This window comes from Leptodactylus fuscus, unplaced genomic scaffold (assembly GCF_031893055.1).
Source record: "Leptodactylus fuscus isolate aLepFus1 unplaced genomic scaffold, aLepFus1.hap2 HAP2_SCAFFOLD_134, whole genome shotgun sequence".
Classification (NCBI taxonomy): Eukaryota; Metazoa; Chordata; class Amphibia; order Anura; family Leptodactylidae; genus Leptodactylus; species Leptodactylus fuscus.
The window spans coordinates 186376-196512 of record NW_027440156.1 but is presented as its reverse complement, the minus strand read 5'-3'; the positions used below and the strand labels follow the sequence as shown (position 1 = coordinate 196512).

General features: G+C 42.2%; 5 non-coding genes and 1 pseudogene across 5 annotated transcripts; all 6 read right to left on the bottom strand.

Moving 5' to 3' along the window:
- Window positions 1-1542: 1542 nt before the first annotated feature.
- LOC142187201 (U2 spliceosomal RNA) lies at window positions 1543-1733 on the bottom strand. The gene has a single exon (XR_012712542.1). It is a non-coding gene; the product is annotated as a U2 spliceosomal RNA (small nuclear RNA).
- Window positions 1734-2346: 613 nt separating this feature from the next.
- Window positions 2347-2537, bottom strand: LOC142187200 (U2 spliceosomal RNA). Its single transcript, XR_012712541.1, has one exon. It is a non-coding gene; the product is annotated as a U2 spliceosomal RNA (small nuclear RNA).
- A 613-nt stretch (window positions 2538-3150) lies between these two features.
- LOC142187199 (U2 spliceosomal RNA) lies at window positions 3151-3341 on the bottom strand. Its single transcript, XR_012712540.1, has one exon. It is a non-coding gene; the product is annotated as a U2 spliceosomal RNA (small nuclear RNA).
- A 613-nt stretch (window positions 3342-3954) lies between these two features.
- Window positions 3955-4145, bottom strand: LOC142187198 (U2 spliceosomal RNA). The gene has a single exon (XR_012712539.1). It is a non-coding gene; the product is annotated as a U2 spliceosomal RNA (small nuclear RNA).
- Window positions 4146-4758: 613 nt separating this feature from the next.
- On the bottom strand, window positions 4759-4949 carry LOC142187196 (U2 spliceosomal RNA). Its single transcript, XR_012712537.1, has one exon. It is a non-coding gene; the product is annotated as a U2 spliceosomal RNA (small nuclear RNA).
- A 613-nt stretch (window positions 4950-5562) lies between these two features.
- On the bottom strand, window positions 5563-5738 carry LOC142187148 (U2 spliceosomal RNA; annotated as a pseudogene).
- Window positions 5739-10137: the final 4399 nt, after the last annotated feature.

Below are 10137 nucleotides of genomic sequence, written 5' to 3'. Positions count from 1 at the left end.
CCCTGAGACAGGGGCGGAACGGAACTTAACATCAAAGCGGTATTTCCCGGACCATGCATCCACCCCGGTAACGTTAGCCACCGTCATCGGACCCGCCACCTCGCAACAGTAGATCCGGAGGAAGGTGGCAATATCCTCCACAGGTACGAAGGGGCTATACATGTTGATTATAACTTGGGCTTTACCGTGATCGCCCAAGAATTTGAAGGCAAAGCCTTTTAGGATCTCGTCATCCTCTTTAGCCTCCTCCAATTCTTTCCATACAGTGTCGTATGTGCACTTTTGATTAAAGGAGACAATACCACCGTCCTTAGTGCTTTTTAAGCACAATATCTCCTCTTTACGCACTCGGAGTCTGGTTAGCAGTATTTTCTCGTATATATACCGCAGATCTTTCGCAACCAACGCCTTGTCCGTAACAACGATTCGTATGGACTGTTTCAGGGGAGTCTCCCCATGATCCTGGATAATGAAAGGCATGTCTCAGCTTGGATCTTTCCTTCCGTTTAAGAGAAGGTGATATGGTCTCTGGCCACCAAAGGACAGGGGGTAACCTTCCGGCCACCCCAATCCCCAGACCCCGGACCTATCCCGAAGGGAAGCTGATGCCTACCTTGTCCGCTGCACAGTCCGTCACAAAGAGTCTTGTCCGCCACAAAAAAATATCAAGCAGAACCGCAAGATATCTTGTATTCGCTCGGATGTTCGCTCAGGTTAACACCCGGTCCGGCCGAAGCCTTCCCTAGTGCGATCGCTCTCGATTGCTTGGGGGACTAAGCCGCCAGCCCAATAGCAGCATAGGTTAGGCCTAGGTTATTCACCCAGGCTTCCCCTAAGGCCGAGTGGCGGGTACCCCTTCGCAAACCTTTAGACACCAAATACAATCCTAAGACTGCACTTGATCGTAAGCCATAAGGCCGAGAAGCGATGGCAAGCGCTCGGCACCTGTTCTGGCGCCCTTCCGTGTTCACTGTGCACCGCTCAAGGTGTGCACCATGCTGCTGCAGCCCTATTTTGTTTTTTTTTTTGTTTTTTTTTCCTTTCCCTTAATGAAGTAGAAATCAATTAGCTTGTGCAGGTTTTCCCTACCTGCCACCAAAAGTGAAAAAAAAGAAAAGAAAAACTTTTGTGCAAGGCAAAGTGACATGTGCAAATGTTATCTTGTGACGCCAGCGGATTTTGCCGAATTTTGCGAATCTGCATAAACCACTCCCACCGTTTGACCACACCCATTCAAGTGTCCGGTCAAGTGCAAGTTCAGAAATAAATTTATGCCCAAAAATTTTAAAAGAATTCAATGCATTTAAAATTGAATAAAATGGCAGCAAATCAGACACTTTGCAGCAGTAATGTCATTTGCAATCAATCAATCAATCAATCAATCAATCAAAGAAAATAATTAATGAAGTACCTTTCAGGTAGAGTCAGTCACAGCATCAGGCCACGTCCAACTGTCAATTTTCTCTTTGCTAGCTTGCCAGGTGCAGCAATCTTCTCTGTTGGTCGGTCAGTCCTCTGTCTCTTTCTTTCAACTGAATTGGAAAGGGGTGCACCGATCCTGGAAGTAATGCAATACCAGGTCAATGCGTGGAGTGGACAGAGCAAGCTCCGATTCCAGCTCCCTGTTCTAAAAATCCATTTAATATATGGTCCCCAGATAGGGGACGTATCAGATATTAAACTGATAAGAACAGATACTACACTTGATCTTAGCCAGAAGGCCGAGAAGCGATGGCAAGCGCTCGGCACCTGTTCTGGCGCCCTTCCGTGTTCACTGTGCACCGCTCAAGGTGTGCACCATGCTGCTGCAGCCCTATTTTGTTTTTTTTTTTGTTTTTTTTTCCTTTCCCTTAATGAAGTAGAAATCAATTAGCTTGTGCAGGTTTTCCCTACCTGCCACCAAAAGTGAAAAAAAAGAAAAGAAAAACTTTTGTGCAAGGCAAAGTGACATGTGCAAATGTTATCTTGTGACGCCAGCGGATTTTGCCGAATTTTGCGAATCTGCATAAACCACTCCCACCGTTTGACCACACCCATTCAAGTGTCCGGTCAAGTGCAAGTTCAGAAATAAATTTATGCCCAAAAATTTTAAAAGAATTCAATGCATTTAAAATTGAATAAAATGGCAGCAAATCAGACACTTTGCAGCAGTAATGTCATTTGCAATCAATCAATCAATCAATCAATCAATCAAAGAAAATAATTAATGAAGTACCTTTCAGGTAGAGTCAGTCACAGCATCAGGCCACGTCCAACTGTCAATTTTCTCTTTGCTAGCTTGCCAGGTGCAGCAATCTTCTCTGTTGGTCGGTCAGTCCTCTGTCTCTTTCTTTCAACTGAATTGGAAAGGGGTGCACCGATCCTGGAAGTAATGCAATACCAGGTCAATGCGTGGAGTGGACAGAGCAAGCTCCGATTCCAGCTCCCTGTTCTAAAAATCCATTTAATATATGGTCCCCAGATAGGGGACGTATCAGATATTAAACTGATAAGAACAGATACTACACTTGATCTTAGCCAGAAGGCCGAGAAGCGATGGCAAGCGCTCGGCACCTGTTCTGGCGCCCTTCCGTGTTCACTGTGCACCGCTCAAGGTGTGCACCATGCTGCTGCAGCCCTATTTTGTTTTTTTTTTTGTTTTTTTTTCCTTTCCCTTAATGAAGTAGAAATCAATTAGCTTGTGCAGGTTTTCCCTACCTGCCACCAAAAGTGAAAAAAAAGAAAAGAAAAACTTTTGTGCAAGGCAAAGTGACATGTGCAAATGTTATCTTGTGACGCCAGCGGATTTTGCCGAATTTTGCGAATCTGCATAAACCACTCCCACCGTTTGACCACACCCATTCAAGTGTCCGGTCAAGTGCAAGTTCAGAAATAAATTTATGCCCAAAAATTTTAAAAGAATTCAATGCATTTAAAATTGAATAAAATGGCAGCAAATCAGACACTTTGCAGCAGTAATGTCATTTGCAATCAATCAATCAATCAATCAATCAATCAAAGAAAATAATTAATGAAGTACCTTTCAGGTAGAGTCAGTCACAGCATCAGGCCACGTCCAACTGTCAATTTTCTCTTTGCTAGCTTGCCAGGTGCAGCAATCTTCTCTGTTGGTCGGTCAGTCCTCTGTCTCTTTCTTTCAACTGAATTGGAAAGGGGTGCACCGATCCTGGAAGTAATGCAATACCAGGTCAATGCGTGGAGTGGACAGAGCAAGCTCCGATTCCAGCTCCCTGTTCTAAAAATCCATTTAATATATGGTCCCCAGATAGGGGACGTATCAGATATTAAACTGATAAGAACAGATACTACACTTGATCTTAGCCAGAAGGCCGAGAAGCGATGGCAAGCGCTCGGCACCTGTTCTGGCGCCCTTCCGTGTTCACTGTGCACCGCTCAAGGTGTGCACCATGCTGCTGCAGCCCTATTTTGTTTTTTTTTTTGTTTTTTTTTCCTTTCCCTTAATGAAGTAGAAATCAATTAGCTTGTGCAGGTTTTCCCTACCTGCCACCAAAAGTGAAAAAAAAGAAAAGAAAAACTTTTGTGCAAGGCAAAGTGACATGTGCAAATGTTATCTTGTGACGCCAGCGGATTTTGCCGAATTTTGCGAATCTGCATAAACCACTCCCACCGTTTGACCACACCCATTCAAGTGTCCGGTCAAGTGCAAGTTCAGAAATAAATTTATGCCCAAAAATTTTAAAAGAATTCAATGCATTTAAAATTGAATAAAATGGCAGCAAATCAGACACTTTGCAGCAGTAATGTCATTTGCAATCAATCAATCAATCAATCAATCAATCAAAGAAAATAATTAATGAAGTACCTTTCAGGTAGAGTCAGTCACAGCATCAGGCCACGTCCAACTGTCAATTTTCTCTTTGCTAGCTTGCCAGGTGCAGCAATCTTCTCTGTTGGTCGGTCAGTCCTCTGTCTCTTTCTTTCAACTGAATTGGAAAGGGGTGCACCGATCCTGGAAGTAATGCAATACCAGGTCAATGCGTGGAGTGGACAGAGCAAGCTCCGATTCCAGCTCCCTGTTCTAAAAATCCATTTAATATATGGTCCCCAGATAGGGGACGTATCAGATATTAAACTGATAAGAACAGATACTACACTTGATCTTAGCCAGAAGGCCGAGAAGCGATGGCAAGCGCTCGGCACCTGTTCTGGCGCCCTTCCGTGTTCACTGTGCACCGCTCAAGGTGTGCACCATGCTGCTGCAGCCCTATTTTGTTTTTTTTTTTGTTTTTTTTTCCTTTCCCTTAATGAAGTAGAAATCAATTAGCTTGTGCAGGTTTTCCCTACCTGCCACCAAAAGTGAAAAAAAAGAAAAGAAAAACTTTTGTGCAAGGCAAAGTGACATGTGCAAATGTTATCTTGTGACGCCAGCGGATTTTGCCGAATTTTGCGAATCTGCATAAACCACTCCCACCGTTTGACCACACCCATTCAAGTGTCCGGTCAAGTGCAAGTTCAGAAATAAATTTATGCCCAAAAATTTTAAAAGAATTCAATGCATTTAAAATTGAATAAAATGGCAGCAAATCAGACACTTTGCAGCAGTAATGTCATTTGCAATCAATCAATCAATCAATCAATCAATCAAAGAAAATAATTAATGAAGTACCTTTCAGGTAGAGTCAGTCACAGCATCAGGCCACGTCCAACTGTCAATTTTCTCTTTGCTAGCTTGCCAGGTGCAGCAATCTTCTCTGTTGGTCGGTCAGTCCTCTGTCTCTTTCTTTCAACTGAATTGGAAAGGGGTGCACCGATCCTGGAAGTAATGCAATACCAGGTCAATGCGTGGAGTGGACAGAGCAAGCTCCGATTCCAGCTCCCTGTTCTAAAAATCCATTTAATATATGGTCCCCAGATAGGGGACGTATCAGATATTAAACTGATAAGAACAGATACTACACTTGATCTTAGCCAGAAGGCCGAGAAGCGATGGCAAGCGCTCGGCACCTGTTCTGGCGCCCTTCCGTGTTCACTGTGCACCGCTCAAGGTGTGCACCATGCTGCTGCAGCCCTATTTTGTTTTTTTTTTTGTTTTTTTTTCCTTTCCCTTAATGAAGTAGAAATCAATTAGCTTGTGCAGGTTTTCCCTACCTGCCACCAAAAGTGAAAAAAAAGAAAAGAAAAACTTTTGTGCAAGGCAAAGTGACATGTGCAAATGTTATCTTGTGACGCCAGCGGATTTTGCCGAATTTTGCGAATCTGCATAAACCACTCCCACCGTTTGACCACACCCATTCAAGTGTCCGGTCAAGTGCAAGTTCAGAAATAAATTTATGCCCAAAAATTTTAAAAGAATTCAATGCATTTAAAATTGAATAAAATGGCAGCAAATCAGACACTTTGCAGCAGTAATGTCATTTGCAATCAATCAATCAATCAATCAATCAATCAAAGAAAATAATTAATGAAGTACCTTTCAGGTAGAGTCAGTCACAGCATCAGGCCACGTCCAACTGTCAATTTTCTCTTTGCTAGCTTGCCAGGTGCAGCAATCTTCTCTGTTGGTCGGTCAGTCCTCTGTCTCTTTCTTTCAACTGAATTGGAAAGGGGTGCACCGATCCTGGAAGTAATGCAATACCAGGTCAATGCGTGGAGTGGACAGAGCAAGCTCCGATTCCAGCTCCCTGTTCTAAAAATCCATTTAATATATGGTCCCCAGATAGGGGACGTATCAGATATTAAACTGATAAGAACAGATTTTTTTTTTTTTTTTAAGTTGGTTTCCCCCAGAGGGGGAATCTTTTTATTGAATATTTTAAAAATTCCATTACAACATCTTTCAATAAATAAACACCAACTTTACACAGAATAAACATAGTTATATTAAAAGAAAGGATCTGATGGCGATAAAATCATATGATAGCACCCCATTCCCTTAAAAACCATTTGCGCAATAAGAGAGGCCGATATTTCTGATCTAAAAGATAATAGTTATACATCTCGCTAAAGGACAGTCTAAGAACATCCTCAATAGTTAAAAGTTCTTGTTTGTACACTAAAATGTTCCGCGCCGCCCACAAAGCAAATTTCACTGAGTTAAAAATCTTCCAGGCCATCATGCGATTTGTCCTGTTTGGGCACTCCAGACATCCGTAGATAACCATGTCCTTTGAAAGTCCAGTAATGGAGGTAATTTTGGTTAGAAGGGGCAGAATGCGAGTCCATAACATTGTAGCAAAGCAGCAGGTCCATAAAATATGTTCTGAGTCCTCTTGCCCTCCGCATCCTGCCCTGGGACATTCTGGAGATGTTGTAAGTCCTCTACGGTGCTGGAATGCCCGGCCCGGAAGACATCCGTGGGCGGCGCTCCATGCGATGTCTTTCTGTCGATTAGAAATAAAATTAGCGCTTGTCATTTTCCATATTTTTAAACATTTTTCCTCTCTAAAATTTTTAGCTGGGGCGCATAAAATTCGAGACTGTAAAACCTGTAAAACTTTCCTGCTATTCCTAAGATCATTTACGCTAAAACTTACTAGATTATAAGAGAGCACTATTTTATCTAAAATTTTGTACTGTTCAGGCTGATTAAAAGCATACGGTGCACTTAAAACCAGCTGACGCCACCCGTGCCTCCTCATAAAAAACCCCGTAAAATAACGTAAAAAGTATGCATGATAATGATCTTTAAAGGAAGAATTAAAAACATAGCAGAAATATTTTATATACAGAAAAGTTTTAAAATCTGGCACTCCTTTACCACCCTTTAGTTTGGGTTTTGTCACCACCTCACGGCTTAGTCTCTCCATTCTCGATCCCCAGAAGAAAATAAAAACCGCACGTATAATTTTCTGTAGTTTCTTTTCCGGGGGAGGAAACACCAAACTAAGATACAATAAAATAGGTAAAAGCACCATCTTAATAATTAAAACCTTTCCTTCCAATGATAAGTTTCTCAAATTCCACATACAAATCTTTTGATTTATTTTTTGCGCCACCCGATCCCAACTATAAAAGCCGTTATTAATTTCATCAAAGTAGACCCCTAAAATTCGTACCGGGCTCGACTCAGGGACAGGTACTTCATTTAAAACCATATTTCCGATATTTAAAACGCTGCATTTATTAAAATTGACTTTAAAACCTGACGCCTGGCAGAAGTATTCCGTCTGTCTTAAAGACCTTTGCAGCGAAGGGGTGTCCCTACATAAAATTGCCACATCGTCCATATAGCCTAGGACTTTGGCTTCCAATCCCCCCCCACCTGGCAGGGGGACTCCGCGCACCATTTTGTCTTTTCGCAACATGTTTAAAAGTGGCTCGATCGCACAAATAAATAATAACGGGGATAAGGGACACCCCTGTTTCACACCGGATTTTAAAAGTACGCCCTGAGTCTTAAAACCATTGACTAAAATTTTACTTGTACAGTCATGGTAAAATGCTCTCATTGAATTAATAAAAAACCTCGGCATGCCCATTCTCTCTAAAACTTTAAAAAGGTAAAAGTGAGATATTCTATCATAAGCCTTTTCAAAATCGAGAGATAAAACTGCTAGTGTATTTTTTCTGTCTTTTGTGTAACATATCACGTCTTTTAATAAATTTAAAGAATCCCACGAACTCCTCCCGGGGACCCCACATACCTGATTACTATGTATGACTTTTCCAATTACCGTTTTCAGCCTATTCGCACAGAGCTTTGCAAGAATTTTATAATCACAGTTCAGGAGCGTTATAGGACGCCAATTTTTGATTTCGTTCTTGTTTCCTTTTTTGAAGAGTAGCGACACTATCCCTTTCCTCCAGGACCCCGGGAGGATTTTCTGCGTAAAAACTTCAGAGAATAATTTAAACAGGTCATCCTTTAAAATTCCATAAAAAGTAACGTAAAATTCTATGGGCATGCCGTCTGAGCCCGGTACTTTCCCTTTTTTAAAACTTCGGATAGTATCTAAAATCTCACTTTCCACAATATCCTGTTTTAAAAAAGTTTTGGAGATAGGGTCTAAAAATAAATCAATTTCTTTTAAAGTATCTTCTAAAAAATTAAAATCCACCTGCTTTTCATTAAAAAGATCCACATAAAAATCGTATGTCTTTTGTAACATACCCTGGATCCCTGTTTCGCCCTCCAACTCCTCCATCTGTGAACGTTTATTATTGATTTTTTTAAAAAAATATCTAGAACAGGTTTCGTTTTCATCCAAGTGCTGTACCTTGGATCTAAAAATAATTTCCTTACCCTTTTTTTCTAGGCACTTTGCAATTTCTGCTTTCACCTCATATATTTCTTTATCTACACGGATTCCATGGTTTTTGAATTTAATAAGAGTCTGCAAACGGGTATTTAAAATTTTATAAAACTCACGTTTTTCTTTTGCCTTCCTTTTCCCCACCTGTACGAAAAAATTTTTTATCCGCACTTTCATTGATTCCCACCATTGGATTATGGAGCCTGTCACGGGTCTTCCCCGTCTGCACCTCTTATAAAAGACAATAAAATCAGATAAAACCTGTGGATCTGATAAAAGGGAAATGTTTAACTTCCATGTACCTTTAACAGTATTCATAGGACCTTCAGCTTTAATTTTAAAACATAAAACCTTATGATCCGATAAAACGTTATTAAAAGGCTGGCAATAAAATGGCTCTAGAGAATAAGAACAGAATATAAAATCAATGCGCGATTTGCAGTTAGAATTACCCCATGTCATACCGGCTTCCTCAGGTTCGTTGGGATTGCATTTTTTATAGACATCCTGTAAATTAAAATCAATAAGAACATTTTTTAAAAGCCCCGAGCTTTTATCATAATTCACTGAGGATGCCCTAGAGAGTCTACGTTCACCTTTTAAAATGCAATTAAAATCACCTGCTATAACTAAAGGAGCCGAATTATCAATAAATAACGGTAAAATTTCTAACATTTCTATCCTCTTTTTCCTATCCGTAGAACCATAAAAATTTAAAAACTGCCATTTTTGCCCATTAATACGTACTTTCACCAATAAAATTCTGCCAGGTAAAATTTCATTAATATCATCAATTAAAACATCCCCCTTAAAAAGAATCGCCACTCCACCTGAACTTGGTTCATTGGAACCTGACCACACAGAAGGTCCATACGTCCAATCCTTCTTGTATTTTTCGTAGTTCGCTTGGTGCGGTATACAGCACTCCTGTAGAAAGAAGACTGTGGCCAACAAAGTAGATAAAAAATCTAAAACCGTCACTCTTCGCCTCTTTGAGTGGATGCTCCTCACGTTAAAAGAGGCGCCTTGTAATTCAGCCATTATTTTTTATAAAAGAAGAATTTTTTCAAAGTAGAGTATCATCCTCAGGGTGCTTCAAAGGGATTCTTCACCCCCAGAGCCCCCCTCAATTTCCACTTCGCTCCACTCGGAGCGGACTGTCTCAAGCGTGCTCAGAGAGGAGACGGGGGACCCTGGCGAGGCGACATTCGCCCCCCTCTCCAGCAGACCCCCCACCAAACCAGAGGCACTGTATGGTTCAAGATAAATATTAGAACTATCGACGTTAATAAGGTTCCCTTCCGGGAGTAAAGCTGGGTCGGTTTCCGGAACAGTGAGTAGTTCGTCGTCGGGAGCGTCTCCCCCCGGCTCCAGGACTGGAGGGGGATGGAGGGCTTCCCTACCAACGATTTGGACCGCATCAGGGGGTTGCGCTGGGACTCGCTCCACATATGCAGAGGAGACACCCGGCTGTTCCCCAACTACTGCACCTGCATATGAAACGCCCACTTTTTTCCTTACGGAGCCACCTGGGTCCCCGCTCTGAGAACCTACCACTTTGGCAGAAACCTTTCTTGCAGGGGGGTCAGCCTCATCCGGAGTCTCCTCCTCAGAAGCTTCCCCCTCCTGCTGCTCACCACTTCTCCTCCTTTGCCTCTTTTTCTTTTTTTTTCGCTCTCGGGGTCCGCTGGTGTCCATACCGTCTGATTCACGGCTGGAGCCCTGCTCTCCACCCATCTCCTCCCTTACAGTCTGGGATCTGGTCACCTGCGCAGCACTATGACCTGGGAGCCCTGAGGGCCTTACCTCCTCACGCCGCACTTCACCCGGACCTTCAATCTCAGGCACTTGATCCTCCGGACGATCTCCAGGTTCCGGGATGTCACTCAGAAGACCTCTGCAGATCTCCTCGTTCTCCGCCACC